The sequence below is a fragment of the Chondrus crispus genome, genomic scaffold (assembly GCF_000350225.1).
Source record: "Chondrus crispus Stackhouse genomic scaffold, scaffold_142, whole genome shotgun sequence".
Taxonomy (NCBI): domain Eukaryota; phylum Rhodophyta; class Florideophyceae; order Gigartinales; family Gigartinaceae; genus Chondrus; species Chondrus crispus.
Genome location: NW_005179010.1, coordinates 111,389 through 128,033, shown reverse-complemented (window position 1 = coordinate 128,033; position 16,645 = coordinate 111,389).

The following is a 16,645-nucleotide window of genomic DNA, read 5'->3' as shown; positions in this document are numbered from 1 at the left end:
GCCTCTGCCGAAGGTTCGAACCGAACATCAGGAAGGCCGAACGCGGGGCCGTCGTCGGACTGGAGAAGAAATCCGCAGCGACAGGAAAACTAGGGGGGAATCTCAAATAATTCGAAGAGAGAGACATGTGTCGGGCGAACCATGTCCGGGACCCTGTCCCGTTTCCCGCCTTTGGCGAAGGAGGTAGTCAACGACGAGGAGACAGTTGGAATCGTCGATAAACCGAAAGGACCCATTCGGGTCAAGAAGATTCTGCGAAGAGGCAAGGACGATCCGCTGGAGCAAGTCCGACGAACCTGATACAGGGTGAAGCGCGGGTAATGTCCCGAGAAGATTTTAGTCCTCGCGAGGAAAAACTACAAAGTCTTCGCGGACATTGGACCGACGGTCGGATTGATGAGCCGTGTACTGTCCGTGTTGGACACCGGCGCGGGACTTAATCTCATTCGGAGATCTGAGACTCCGGCAGGAATGGAAACTCTTGTGTCCTTCGGACCGACCCAAGACATCGGCGATGTGAATAACAGGCCACTCCGAACTCTAGGTACACTCAAAACGCCTGTGACACTTGGACGTTTCGTGGCTTCAGCCGAACTCATAGTTTGCGAAAAACTAGCAGTCCCCCTAATTCTAGGTGCGGACTACTGTGGTCGGGCTGTGGAAGCAATGTATCCTCGTAAGAAGACTGTGGAGTTGGCAAATTTCTCGGAGGTTCCGATTATAACGAAGTTCTTGCCGAGAAAGGATAAGAATACTCTGGTCCCAGGAGAGCACTAGGAAGAGAAAAAAGGAGAACGAATTTCCCCCAGAGTGAAGGTGGCAAGAGCCACGACTATTGAGCGAGGGACGCAACGCGTCGTCGAATGCACCTCAAAGAGGACTGGTTTAGTCGTGGTCCAGTCGTACTCAACGTTATATCAGAGACACGGCTTAGTGAGCACAAATAGTGTCGTTCAGATTGAGTCTGACAGGCCATTCCGTTTACTCGTTGCGAATTTTAGGAAGTACCCTGTCAGGCTAAAAAAAGGCCAGGTGGTGGCCGAACTTCTACCGCGTTCGCAAGCCGCGTTCGCAAGCCAAACCACCATTGGTGAGGTACTTAGAGTACAAGAGATAACCGACAAAGGAGTTCCTAATTCTGCTCCGTCGCCTACGGGCGACGTTAAATTTTTATCATCAGAGCAAAACCCGAAATATCCGCGAGAAGAATTGTTGCATGGGCTCTCCGCGTCGGCAACTGCGAAGCCGGAACGACGGATAGAGCCTCCACCGCCGGACGTGGATGAACTCGACCTGAGCCACGTCCCGGACCGGCTACGCGAGCGATTCCGTCGGATGCTCAAGAAATATTCCCGCATGTGGGATGGGACCCTTGGTGAAATTAACACCACGGTCCACCGAATCGAATTGGTCCCGGACACAAGACCAATTGCGCAAGCCCCGTATCGGGCCGGGACTAAGGCCGGCGAGAAAGAAGATGCAGAAGTACAGAAGATGTTAGTGGCAGGAGTAATTGAGCCAGCACAGTCAGAATGCGTATCAAAAACGCCGTGGGCGTGTTGTGGGGTTATCCTGGGCGATTGCAGTCTCAATTCGTCCTAGTCATCGTAAAAACGGGGCACGACAACTCGGTACGCTACGCCGTCCTTGGCGGAAAAACACCCTCTCGCTTGCAAAGGGTGTTAAAAATCCCGAGACAGTGCTCGCCCTGTCTCGAGACAGGGCGAGCACAAGTCCTCCGATCGGAGGAATTACAAGGTCTACGCAGACCTTGGATTATCACCGTCGATATTGGTGCGCCAGCTCACCATATTAGACACAGGAGCGGGCTCCAATTTCGTACGTGTCAACACGCTTCCCCCCGGATGGGAGGCGCTGGTAGTTCCGGGCGAGATCCCCAACGATCGCTGACGCCAATGGGAGACCATTGCGTACAAGCGGACAAATCCCCCTCGCAGTGCGGTTAGGCGACCGCACCATGAGGTGTACATTCATCGTCTGTGAACGGTTAGCCGCCCCCGTCATTTTGGGGTGTGAGTTCAACGACAAGTTTGTAGAGGCGATTTACCCAAGACGCAAAGTGGTGGAGCTGGACGATGGTACAAAAGTTCCCATCGTCCGCAAGCCGGCTGCTCGGGCCGTGAAAAGTCCTCCCCTCCTGATGGAGCAGGAGTATTCCTCGCAAGCGGGGCGAATTTCGCCCAAGCTCAAGGTCTCCCGCGCCGTCAACCTCTCGGCGGGTACCCAGACTTGGGTACACGTCACCAGTGGAAGGACTGGACTCTCGGTTCTCGAGGCAAACCCGCAGTTATATGCGAAGCACCGGATCTCCGTCTCCAACGGGGTGGTGCATATTGCCCCATTGCAGGAGTTCAAGGTCCTGATGACGAACTTTTCGTCCGCCACCAAGCGTTTGTCGAATAACCAAGTCGTGGGTTTCGTATCTCCACATCCCCGTGCGATGGTACGCACGGGGATGCTGTTGGACGCAGTTCTAGCCGCGGAGTTTTCCAAAGGGAGCCCCCCTGTACCGGGTGAGGGGTCCCCTTGCGGGTCAACCTCCCCGGCAGAGCCGTCCCCTCCGCGGGATGCGGTCCCCCTCGACCACCTACTGGCGCACGTGCGTGAGCGGGTTCGCAACATGCTCGCGCCGTACGCCGCGATGTGGGACGGGAATTTGGGTGAAGTCCGAGCGACAGAGCATCGCATCGAACTCACCCCCGGCGCAAAGCGGTTTCGTTGTCAGCCACATCGCGCTGGTCCCCGCGCACGTGGGGCGGAACAAGCCTCAGTGGACGAGATGTTAGCCAACGTGGTGATCTCTCGGTCCAAGTCCGAATGGGCGTCCCCCGTTGTGCTCATACCCAAATCAGATGGGAGCCTCCGCTTCTGCGTCGATTATCGACGGCTGAACGCGCTGACCGTGCGAGACACGTATCCCATCCCTCGCAAGTACGAGTGCCTTGATTCTCTCGGCGAAGCCAAGGTTTTCTCCACCCTCGGTTGTAACTCCGGGTACTGGCAAATACCATTCGCCGAGGCAGATTGCCCGAAAACCACGTTCACGTGTCACTCCGGTACTTATCAGTTCAACCGTATGCCGTTCGGGTTGATGAACGCCCCAGCCACTTTTCAATGTATGTTGGATATCCTCTTCTCAGGCTATCGCTGGAAGAGCTGTCTCATCTACTTGGATGATATCATAATCTTCTCCAAGGATTATGACACGCACCTCAAGGATGTGGACGTAACACTCCGTGCTCTGCAACAGGAGGGATTGTCACTTAAGCTTAACAAGTGCAAGTTTTTTCAGGACTCTGTCGAGTACCTGAGTCTTGTCATTCGACCGGGCGAACTCGAAGTCCACCCGAAGAATGTGAAAGCGCTCTCAGAAGCGACTCAACCACGGACCCAGACCGAGCTGCGCTCGTTCTTGGGAATGTGTAATGTCTACTGACGTTTCGTCGAACATTTCGCCAAGATAGCGGCGCCCCTTAAGGCTATGCTACGAAAAGGAGAGCCGGATGTCCTTCCCGATCTGGATGAAGAGCAGACCATGGCCTTTAATACACTGAAGGAGTGCTTAATTTCGCCACCGGTCTTAAAACTCCCGAGACTGGGGCGCCCCTACTCGCTGGACACGGATGCGTCAGACGCTCAGTTGGGCTGCACACTACTGCAGACCCATGAGGATGGACACCGATACCCTGTCGGGTATTGGTCACGCACGCTCTCGTCAGCGGAACGAAACTACTCGACAACCGAGAAGGAATGTCTTGCCATCGTATCGGCGATACAGACGCTCCGCCCATACCTGGAAAGGGAGCGCTCCCTTTCCGCGCGGTTCACGGTCAACACCGACTACCACTCCCTGCGGTGGCTGATGAACCTCGCCGATGCGAGTGGCCGACTTGCCCGGTGACGCTTGCGCCTTGCCGAATATGACTTCAACGTAATCTACGTGAACGGAATCAAGAACTGCCTCGCCGATGCGCTGAGTCGTATCCCATCTACGAGGGGAACGACTGTCCCGATCGACGAAGAGATTCCTTGCTACTCCGTCATGAATTTCGACGATGAGCCTCAGCATCAAGAGGAAACCTACGACACCACCGACGTCTAAATTTCCGCGGGCTGCTACGCGCTGGACCCCCCGGCCTCGACGGCCGCGATAACTCACGAAGACTTCTCTCGTGAACAGCACTCCGATCCATTTTGTAAGGAGGTGACTTCCCGTCTTGAGAAGGGGGAAGGGTTCGCCGAACTGCGCCGGTCCCGATTCTTCGTGAATCGGGAAGGGCTGGTCTGCCGGAAAGCCCACCTCGACGGTGTGGAACAGATTGTAGTACCAACAACCCTCCGGGAAAGGTTGTTGTACTTGTCGCATTATCCCGCCACCTCCGGCCATCCGGGGGGCAGGCGATTGTTCTATACGCTTAGACAGCGGTTTTATTGGCCAAGCATGTCGGTGGACTCCTACTCGACCGTAAGGACGTGTCCCGACTGCGCGAAGGCACGCATCAAACTGCGGAAGCACAACTCTGAGTTGAAGACATTTCCTCTGTCAGGGCCCCTGGAGTACATCGCCATCGATATTCTCGGCGAGCTTCCCCGTACAACAAGAGGAAACCGTTACCTCTTGGTCAGACGGACAGATACTACAAGCTGACCAAAACGGTCCCGCTTAAGAGGATTTCCGCGGAGACCGTTGCGCAAGCGTTCATTTCCCACTGGGTGTTCGTATACGGCGCCCCAGTGAAACTTCTCTCCGATAACGGAGGACAATTCACATCGAGGTTTTTCCTCGCAGTGTGCAAGATGCTCTCAATAGAGAGCGTGTTTACAACGGCATATCACCCCCAAACCAATGGGCAGGTGGCAAGATTCAACCGTACGTTGGTATCAACCCTCCGGCACTACTTCGCCCATAACTAACGTGACTGGGATCAGTACACGGACGCCTTGACGTACGGATAAAATTGTACGGTCAACAGGATGATTAGGATGAAGCCCTTTGGCCTGGTATTATCCCGGACCCTGAGTCCGTTGGCCCTGCAACAAACGCCGCGGTTGGACCCCACCGCCTCTAGGGCGCAGTCCAAGATCCGCTACTTAGCGTGGCTTTGCAACCTGATGTCGACGGCCAGCAGTAACCTGCGGACCGGACAGGAGCGGTATAAACACGATTTCGATAATCGGATCCGTTACCCCGTACCTGACTACAAGGTGGGGGATCAAGTACTCGTAAACCGCGAGGCCGCGCTGCGGTCCGAGGAGAAGACCAAAAAGGATCGGGTGAATAACAAGCTCGCACCACAAACCGAGGGACCCTTCCCTGTCGTGCAGGTGGAAGACCATACCGTCGCCATTCTACACGGGACGAGACTCAAGGACCGGCTCTCTCGTGACCGAGTCGTCAAAGCATCCCCGTTGAGGAGCAACGTGGAGGATCCCCCGCTGGAACGGGTGGAGTCAGACGGGGAAGATAGCAACCTCCCCGAAGCTACCGCCTCGTAAGGGACCCTCGCTACACCGGCGACTGCGAAGTTGCGCACACCGGGACTGATGGACGCTGTCACCAGCGGGGGAATCGAGGTCAACCTCTCCAGACTCGCTGGGTACCGCTCTCAGGTCGGGATCACGGAGGGCCCGCTGCGTGGAGGAGAATCGAACTCGCGCCCTGCTACGCGCGCGCGAACCGCGAGTGAGACCCCTATAGCTCCCGAGCCAACAGTGGCCCCTTCGGAGCCACCCGCGCCTCGTCGCGTCGTCCCCTCCGCCCCTATGGCGATCGGCCCTGCCCACCGCGCGTTCATAGCGTTCTGTGCAGCGCGTCTTGCCGCGAAGTGCACGTACCGCCCCGAAGCTCTTTGTGGGCCACCTAACTCACCACTGTCTGAGCCTTTACCTCCCGTTCATAACGCCGGAGACCCACACCGACACTTACGTCGTACATTCGCTGACGGGGCATGGCCCTGGGGAGGACGGGCTCCCCATGTTCCGCGTACGATGATACGGATACAGCGACGCCGAGTCGACCTGGGAGCCCGCTCCCCACATTGACTACAACACGGTCGTGCGATATTGTCGCAAAAAGCGGAGTCCAATTCCCGACCGAGCGCTCTGGCACCATCCCGACCGGAGGGACTCGAGAATTAGGCGGGCTGGTCAATGAACGAAGGGCGAAACCGCCGCCGGGCTCATGGAAACACGCGTCACGACCCGTCGAACCGCCTCCGGACGCCTTGGCCCGACACGTCCGATTATTGGATTTTTCAATTTCCAATTTTTTGTTGTTGAAGGTACTATTTCTGTTAATTTTTGGAGGAGGTGCTCCCCCGACCGTGGTCAGGGACGGACTCTCGACGGGGCAATTAGGTGAGTTGTGTCGGTGTCTCCCTCGCCGAGCCACGCGCCCCTCGTTCTCTGTGTGCGAGCGAGAGTCTTGCTCGTCTCGGGCGCGGGTGTGAACAGACCCCCTTTTTTCCTTTCTCTTGTTTGGGTTTCGTAGCCACCGGAGCGCGGCAATTCATCGGCCTCGGTTAACGAGGTACTCACCGCTTTCAGAGCATGCTCATCACCCTCCTCCCTTGGGAGGTGGGGAAATTGTCCTGCTCGTTTGACGAGACCGTCCCCGCTTCGTATCGTACTCAGTGTCCCCCTTCCCGAAAAGGGGGGCGAATTATTCTACTCGTATCCCGAGGCCTCCACCGCTTTTATAGCGCACTCAGTTCCCCCACCCTTTTTCAGAAGGTGGGGTAAATGTTCTACTCGGTTAACGAGGTAATTACCGCTTTCAGAGCGTGCTCATCACCCTCCTCCCCTGCGAGGTGGGGAAATTGTTCTCCTCGTTGGACGAGACCGTCCCCGCTTTCATAGCGTACTCAGTATCCCTTTTCCCGCAAAGGGGGCGAATTATTCTACTCGTATCACGGGAACACCCCAGCTTTGGTCCCCCTGTAGTGTCTAGGTGACAAATGGCCTCATATGAGGCCAGTTTTTAGGCGGGCTTTTGCAATTCGAATAATTGTAGAAATTTATCGCTACTGTAGTGAAAAGCTTACGACTAGAGTATTAAACGTTGGCAAACCAGAAAACATTCAATTCCATATCTCAGTCTTCCCTAATCAACACTTTCGTCTTCCTCTTCCCAAAATTTCTTCAAAATGGTGAGCGTCAATGATCCTCGAATTATTGCAGGTAACCGCGTCCACACTCGTGCAAGACTGCTCACAGCTCAGAGTAAATGTCGTCGCATGTATGGAGTCTCCTGGAAGATCAAGTTGGTCACGGGAACTGTCATTAGCATGAAAACTGACAAAGTGAAGGGTCGCAGTGTCACTTCAGTCAGGGCTAAATGGGAATTATCAGATGGCGTCAAGGAAGTCAGGCTTCGCATAGCTAACATCAAGGCTGGTGAAGTGATGGATCTGATCGATGACGGTCCTGAAGATCATATCCAGCAAGAAACTGAACATTATGCGCAACCGGAGCCTACAAAGGACCGCGTGACGCCACTGGAAGGAGCACTCAGCCCGAGTACGAGAATCTCCGAGAGTGACGAAATGGATTCCCAAGATGGCCTCATGAATGTCCACGGCCGGGCCTGGAAGCGTGAGGAAGTCACGATGCATTTAAATGGTATGATACCGCCGAGAAGATGGAAGGTGATTGGACCGATTGATGAGATTATATCCCGTGGTCACAGTCCATCTCAAATGCATCCCATAGACTACTTCATGTGGATGTTCCCACAGGAGCACTTGGCATTAATGGTTTCCTACACCAACGATGCAATGGAATCAAGGGGACTTCGCTTGACTACAAGAGGTGAAATTTTGAAGTTTTTCGGGGTGCTAATCCTTATGACTCGGATTGAATTCAGCACCAGAAGGTCTCTTTGGAGCTCACAGGAAACCAGCAAATATCTCCCGCAACCTCAATTCGGAAACATCATCTCCCGCAGAAGATTCGAGGAGCTTCGTCAGAATGTCACGTTCAGCTTTCCAGCTGACTCAAATGACAGATGGGGTATGATCAGGGACTTCATGGTCGCAATCAATGATCACAGAGCATCACATGTGATTCCATCACAGAACATCTGCGTTGATGAGAGTATGTCACGCTGGTATGGACTTGGAGGAGATTGGATTGAAACCGGTCTTCCTCATTATGTGGCCATGGACCGAAAACCCGAGAATGGCTGTGAGTTGAAGACTGCTGCATGTGGAAAAAGTGGAATCATAATAAGAATTGAGAACGTCGTCTCAGCTGAGGAGACTTCTTTAAAGGATTTTGAAAGTGACCACTTACACGGAACCGCAGTGACTTTGACGTTGTTACAGCCATGGTTTCACAGCAATCGTGTTGTCTGCCCGGATTCGTACTTTGCTTCTGTCCACACGGCTGAATCACTTTATGAGAAAGGTCTTAGATTCACAGGTGTAGTGAAGACATCCACCAAGAAATATCCGATGAAATATCTATCTCATCTGGAGATTGCTGAAAAGGGAGAGCACGTCACACTAGTTTCGAAGCCGGTGGCCGGGCCTCATCTCATGGCAGTTATGTGGGTGGACCGAGACCGCAGATACTTTATTAGTTCTGTCGGAACATCCAACGAAGGAACTCCAATCTACCGCGAGAGATGGCGTACACGTCATGGCGTGACAAGAAAAGAGGAATTGTCTATCCGTATTCCCTCAGTCTGTGAGCAGTATTATGAAACTTGCTCTCAGATTGACCGCCACAACAGATCTCTTCAGGATGATCTCGGCTTGGAAAAGAAGTTCGAAGTCAAGGAGTGGTCTATGCGTGTCAACACTTCTTTATTGGCCATTTGCATTGTGGATGCATGGAAACTGTATGCAGGTGCAAAAGGAGATGGTTCTAAGATGTCTCCAAATCAGTTTTATTGTGAGCTTGCTGACCAGTTGATTGATAACAAGTATGATCGTATATCGTTACGTCAGCGAGAATCAGACAGTGCTGTTGAAGATGAAGATGTTGGGTTTGGCAGTGGAATTGGTACTCACCTAACTCCAACCACTCGCAAGCGTAAAAGCGCATCCGGCGAGGAGACTTGTGCTCTTTATCAATCCAGATGCAATATTTGCAAAGGTACAAAAAAGTCAAAATTTATTTGCTCAGCCTGCAAGGCATATTTTGACAAAGAAGTATACCTTTGTCATCACCAGACTGGGCGTGACTGTTTTAAGAAACACGTCGACGAACGTCACGATCTTACTTACAAAGGTAAGTACTATTAGTGCTTAAAGCGTTCTAGGCCTTTAAAACTGACTAAATGGGTCAGCATTTGAGTAAAATAGAGCAAAAAGAGATAAAAAACTCCTTTTGCCCCCTATGGTTCTATCCTGCGTCTAAAGACTTGCTTGGAAGACCTGCAGCCGTGTCGGAATGCCCCTTTATGAGATGTCACCGTATTCAATCTCATGTTCGAGTGGGCGCTATAAAGCGTCCTGGGCTGCAGGTCACGAACAAGAACCATCGAGATCCCCGAAGGGATTTTTCGACCACTAAAGTGCTCAGCGAGGAGTTGAACCCCGGCCTCTAAGACTCAGCGATCCTTGCAGACCACTGAGCTGGCTTGTCAGTTACTAACTAGTCGTTTATAGTTGTCTTTATAGTCGTTCAAAGTTCTACTTCGTAAAAATTGTGCTCCTTTTGTTCTATACTTGCGAAAATCTTAAATTTTGTTTAAATTTTACTGTAGAGCATTTGACCTCAGATGAGGTCAAGAGTGACCTCATATGAGGCAAATTGCCGGTCGTCTAGACAGTAGAGGAGGCCGGATCCGACCACGGGATGCGTGCAGTTCCCCCCCCCGAGGTGGGGTAAGCTATTCTCGCGGAGCGCGGCTGACGCGCCGCCATACGGCGTGGCCATCGGCCGCCGTGTTTCCGCCTCACCACCCAGACGGGGAAACTTCCCCTCACTACTCTTGATCAAGAGAGTTCTGTCCCCTACCTACCGTACGCGAGGAAGCACAAGTGATTCAATTTACTCATTGCCTATCGGATGAGGCGGATCACCGGGTCTCCTTAAGGGAAGCCTTGGCCTCACGGATCCCCTTCCTCCTCGTAATCAACGAGAGCCTCTTCCGGCACCGCGTCTACCGCGCCAGCCGTCGTCGACCCCGACACTTCCGTCGGCCCTTCAGCAACTGATACAGCGACCACGCCCTCGCGTCCTGCGGGTGGAGCGGGAACTCCCGCTGCCGCCTCGGGGGCGATGAAAGGAGCGGCCACCCCCGCCTCCTCGCCCGACGCCTCTTCGGTAACAAGGCGTCGTAATTTCTCCCTCAGGCGGGGGTTGCTGAGCAACACGCGCAACTCCACGTCCGACATCGATGTCGGGCCGCGACTCTCAGCCGCCTTGACCGGCGAAGCACCCGGCTCTCCCACGCCGTCCATTGTCACGTCCATCGCCGCACAGGCAGTGACCGGTTCCCGATCGCGTCCAATACCGGCTGCTTTCGTGAATCCAAACCCGCGTCTTCGCAAGCGTGCCACACCGGGCTCCTCACCCGGGACATCCTCGTGCCTCCGAACGCGTCCCTCCCCGCCACCCTCTCCGGTGTCGAGCTCTTCTGCCTCCCTCAAGTATTCGGGCTGTGCGAGAGTGAACGTACCGGCTTCGAGCCGTACCCAATTCCCGCTTCGGGGATTGCCAGCGTCGTACCTCCGCCCCGGCGAGTACTGACGCGCGCGGGAGTCATCGGAATGGTGCCCCTAAGTATACGGCACACGAGGCCGGTCGATGGCCTCGTGGACGTCGAGCAGGCTCTGCACGCGCTCTTGCCGCGCCACTCCGCCGAGGACGTGGGTTAAGTCCAACCGACGGAGCCACTCCACCACCGCGTGGGGGAGGACGTACAACCGCCCGCCATAGGCCGCCCATAGGAAGCGCTTGGCGACGATGGCGAGCAACTCGCTCAAAAATATCATCCAGCGGGAGGACTGAGGATCTTCCATGATCCTCAGTCCATAATACACCAAGCACGGTGGCACTTCAGCTATGAAGTCCGCAGGGACTTCATATTGGGCAAACTACGCGGGTACTTCCGTATACCGCGTGCTGAGCACGTCCGGCTCGAAGGTGGTAATTTCCACCCACTCGTAAGCGACAAACACCCCCATTCGGATACGCATGCAACGTTCAAACTTCAACTTGCTGTGCATCGAGGGGTCACTCAGTGGCTCTGGACGATCTTCAAACCCTGGAGGGAGGATCGCTTCCCTCCAGGCCAAGAGCGACACTGAGGGAACTTCCTCCCTTGGGGAGAGATTGTCCAAAATCCGCTTTAAATTAGCGACATAACCACGATCGGCCTCACTGCGACATGCCCAAGTGTCCATATCCCATGACCGGGGAAGCAGCCGATTGCGCGGCGTCCGGCAAATTCTCTGCCGTACTAGTTCCACGAAAGCCACCTTGGCCGCAGTGCTCACCCGCCGGTACCCTGGCCGTAATAACTCCGGCTCCACCACCAAACGGTGTGTGAAGTCCCGGGATATCACAGCTGATAAGCTGAGCCCCCCGGGGAGTTCACTCGTAGCGGTCGCATAGCTCCGCACTACCTCCGCGTCGCGTAAACCGTCCGCGGACATGAACGGCGCCCTCTCGAAGAGGAGGGCGTCGTCATACATGTTGCGTCCCCACATCTCGCGTGGACGAGGCCATCCGTCGCCCCTCGAGGTGGTTTCTCCCCCAAAAGGGTACCCGAACTCCGCCATCTCGGACAATGCTGCTGCAGGACAAATCTCGAGACGTTTCCCCCGTTGCCTTTTCGGTACGCCTCGTCGAAACTTACCCCTAGAGCGTGTCAGGACGGTGGGAGGGTGTCCGGAATCTTCACCTCCTCAAATTTTCGCGGAAATTACCGTTCGCGCGGACGCTCTATTTTAAGAGGGGAGCTATGTAGAGCACTGACCGCCCCGCGTAATCGTGGTGCTGTACCGTAGCACATGCGGAATGCCTCACTATCATAAGTGAGATATATACCACGTGTAACCGTGTATCCAAACCCCCGCTCGTGTCTGGGTGTAAGCTCCATGGAGCCCTGTCGAAGTACTGACAGTTCTACACACGTGTACCCGTGTTATCCCTCACGTTAATCGTGCCATTTACCCACGTGTACCCGTGGCCCACCACCACGTGTCACGGGTGTCGTGCTCCTCTTAATTTAATGAGTATTAGTATTATTATTATTATATCGCGACGTCGACTCCTATATAGTCGACTCCTATATAGTCGACGTCCGACCCTAAGTAAATCCTCACGAAGCTTTGGGTCTACAACTCGGGTTTCTGGAACGGAGTCGTAGCCTCGCGTCGGTCCCCGTCCTACGACGGTTCCCTGCGAGCCATCTGCGTCCCAATTCCAACCTGTCTCTACCGCGCGCGTCGTCCCGCTACGCCCGGCTCTTCGGGCGACAGCTGTCCCTACCGCTCCGCCCCTCCTGGGCTCTGCTTTCCCACTTTTCCCTTACTTTCCCTACTGCGTTAGACGCCCGGACCCCGTGCCGGTTACCCCACGGGTGGTCTCCCGAATTATCCCCCGCCCCCCGAACGCGCGGTGCTCTGACTGAGGGCGATTCCCAATCCTCCCCCTCAGTGCACGACACTAATAGCCCCCCATATCATGACCGAAAAGCCCCCCATCTGCCGCTTAGAAAATATGCGCTCTTTGGTCCTTAAGTCATGCCAATACGATACCAGACCGTCTGGTCCATCTCCATTAAACTTTTTTCATCACTAAAAATGACATTGTTCCAAAATCCATCTCCTTTGCTGATATATTTGCGACACTACTTGACCCTATTTTCTTTATGCGTAGCAGTCATTTGTGGTGCCGTTATCATCTTCTTATACTTATATTTTAGATACGGTACCGCGCTTTGGATTTGCTGAACGCGTCTGTTTCCAGTAAGTACTTTTAGCTCAGCTTCAATGGTCCTGGCGCTATCTTCCCCCTGTAAAGCCATACGAACCATAGCTCGCTTTTGCGTGTCTGAGACTTTTTGATTCCCTTTCCACTTTTTAGGCGCTTTTCGCTTAAAACCTTGACGCAAAACCCCTTGGACGGACCCCACGGAGCGATTGACCATCTCAGCAATCCTTCTAAAAGACACACATTCGCTGTGAAGAGCAAGGATTTGACCCCTCTCCAGTTCGGTGATGGCAGGTTCTGGAGGCATTGTGCGCCTTGTTCGAGCTAGTGAGGCAGTTGAAATTATAGAAAGGAACCGCAAACCGTCTACTGCAATCGTTTATATTGTGTTTTAAAGCGTATCCTTTCTGCTTTGGCGCGACGAAGCTACTCTACTATATGGAATATGGCGTATTTATGCCTATTTCGCGCGGTTTTATAGAGGTAACTTATCAACTGTAGCGGTGACGGTCCTCTAGCCTCTACGGGCAGTTCTACACTGTTTTGCGGCTTCTGTGGGAATGCATTTCGTCTGCAAAGACGAAATATATAGGAAGTGTCTTTTATGTTCCTGTCGATGAGTGTATTTATTACAGTTTCGCGCACTGTACGTCCATCCAACTGCCCCTCTGGAGACCCTTTGTTTTTGGCTCAAAATTCGTGCCACCCGCTGTCGTAATATAGAAAACCGTATCATAACAATCACTCCCAAGGAGCATATATAGCCGCCGACGACGGCGGCGAGCCCCGAGAGTAAAAGACAAGGAAGTTTGACTCTACAGGTTATGGGCCAGAAATCTTAACCGTCCGCTCCTTCACCCCACCCACCACACTGGCCGACTCACCCCCCGCCGGTCCCCGTCGCAGCCAGCGCACAAACCCCGACGCCCCCGTCGTCGAACTCGTCGGTGACACACCGGTCACCGTCCAGAAGCGCGGCCCCCGAGCCCTCCGCTTCACACCCTCGCCCGCCGGCAGTCCCGCACCGGTTCCCAGCCCCACTCCAGCCGCCACCCTGCGTGTGGCCACCATGTCCACGCCGTCACCTCGTCAACCTGAAACATGGAAGCCTGTTGTCACCCCGCCTAGTCTAGCCGCTGACTTTAGCAACTACCACCAATGGACGCGCCACATTTGTCGCCTGACCAAGCATTACCTCTGCTTTGACCTCTTGACCACCGCGCCGCCGATCGACGCCGACGCCCTGACACACAGCAACCATCGCAAGCTCAACACTATCCTCGCCGCTACCGTCGATGCCTCTCTGGGAGGTTTCGTCTCAGAGGACTGCGCATGCACCACCTGGGCCCTTCTGAAGTCCATGGCACCGAATCAAGACGTCTACATCGAATCGCTGAACACCCAAGGGCTATCCCTCTACATCCATGATATCGGCCCGCAGACGTTTATCAAGACGCACCAAGATATTCGTACGACGATCCTGGCCAGTGCTCCCGCCCACCACTATGCCAAACCATCGGCATTTCTCGCCCGCATCATGCACACCATCAAAGCCGTTCCAGAACTGGAAAACCTCTTCGATCAGTTCGAGGAAGACTCCACCGTTCAGCTCACTGACGTCATGAAGCTCCTACGGAAAATCGCCAACAAAATGCAGCACCAAACCGCCGCCGCCGCCATTGGCGCTGCATCACACGATCGCTACCTCCGTTCGAGTGACCGTCGGCCGACCAACACTCACAGTGCCACCTCTGGGGTCAAGAAGTGCAAGTGGCACCCCTACGCGAAGTCACATTACACACATGAGTGCAAACACCCCGGCACCGTACACCTGCCACGACGCCCCACTCCTGACCATCGCCGCTCCCACGATCGCGACATCGATTTAGCAGCCCTGGTACAGCTTCTCGGGAACATAAACAGGGCCCCGGCGCCTGCATCTACTGCCCACGGCGACTCCGCCACCGGCTCCCTTTACCCCCCTCCAGACAGTCGCATACTATTCGACAGCGCGGCCTCGCATACTTTCGTCCCCCTGATCGACGAGAACGCACTGGTGGACTCCCAACCGTCGTCGCGGCTGGTCACGGTCGCCAACGGTGCTCGCGTGCGCGGCTCTCGCGACGGCCACGTCACGCTCCCCACTTCGCCCTACCCCCTCACCACCGGTGCCACATCGCTCCCCGGGCTATCCGACATCCTCCTATCCGGACACGCTGTCGCGAAGCGACACGACGTTATTATCCAAGGAGACTCGGTGTTCTTCACGAAGAAGCAACGGCCACCACCACCGCACATCATCCATGCCACCGGGAAGGCCGACCGCGGCGTATTCGTAATGCAGCGTCGCCGCGTGCCCAAGCAGCAATCCGCGCTCACCGCCACTATTGCACCAATCCCCGCCGCCCACTACCCCCTCCACGCCACCCTCAACCACGCCGCTCCGCAAGGCCTGCGCCGCTTGATCGCCCACTACCCCGAGCTCATTCTACGCCTACGTCGGGTCGCGCTCGCCATGCGGCCACCACACAAAGACTGTACCCCGTGCCACACTGGCAAGCAGACCAGAGCTCCGTTCCATACCGCCCTCATCACCGCCAAAGCCCCCATGGACGTTGTTTCAACAGACACCGCCGGGCCGCTCACACCCGCCGTTGAGAGTAAGGCCCGCTGGCTTCAGGTCCTCGTGGACCGCGCCACCCGTATGACAACAGCCGTTACACTCCGCAGCAAAAGTGACGCCGCCACCGCCATCCAAGCTCGTATCGCTCAATGGGAACTACAAACTGGCCGTACGCTCCGCCGCTACCACGCTGACGGCGCGAGGGTACTCGTCATACCGCGGCTCGTCAACAATCTCCGGCAGAACGGCACCATCGTCACCACCACGACGCCGCACTCGCCATCGCAAAACCCTGACGCCGAGCGAGGCATCCGTTCCATTTTCAACGCGACGCGTGCGTCGCTCGCGTCTTCGCAATTACGGCCCCAGTATTGGGCCGAGGCAGCGCTGGATGCCGTCTCAAAGATGAACTACATACCGCAACGGCAGCGCAGCGGGCTCCTCCGCCCCCCCATTGAGGCCTTCTTCGGCCAGGCGACCGACCCCGGCCATCTCCTGCCATTCGGCCAACACGGTTTCACGACCAACACGGCGCAGAAGACCAAACTCGCACCACGAGCCATCCGAGTGCGATACCTTCGCGCTCCCAACACGCACCAATACCGCGTGCAGGACGTCCACACGAACCGCATATTCGTCACACGCTCCGTCGAATTTCAACCAACTCCGTATCAGCCGCCGGATCACGCGCACCGCGCCACACACACAGGAGCCCCGCGCAATTGGAACGAAGCACGCACCCTCCCTAACGCCGACTTATGGGCCGCCGCGCACGATACCGAGCTGCACAGACACGACACCGTCCTCAAAACATGGCTATATGCCACACGCCGACCTAACGACACCCCACGGCCCTGGATTATGACCTACAAACTCAAGACGGATGAAACGGGCTCCCCGGAGAAGATGAAGGCCCGTTGCGCCATACGCGGTGACCAAATGTCCGCTGGAACGAAATACAACTCAAGCGGTACGGCATCCCACACGGCCTCCCACCCCGCTCGTCGCCTCATCGTTGCCGCTGCCGCCTCTAAAGGATATGCCATGCAAAGCTGGGACGTCCCCGGTGCGTACTCCCGCGCGCCGTCGGACCCAGCCTACCGACAGACG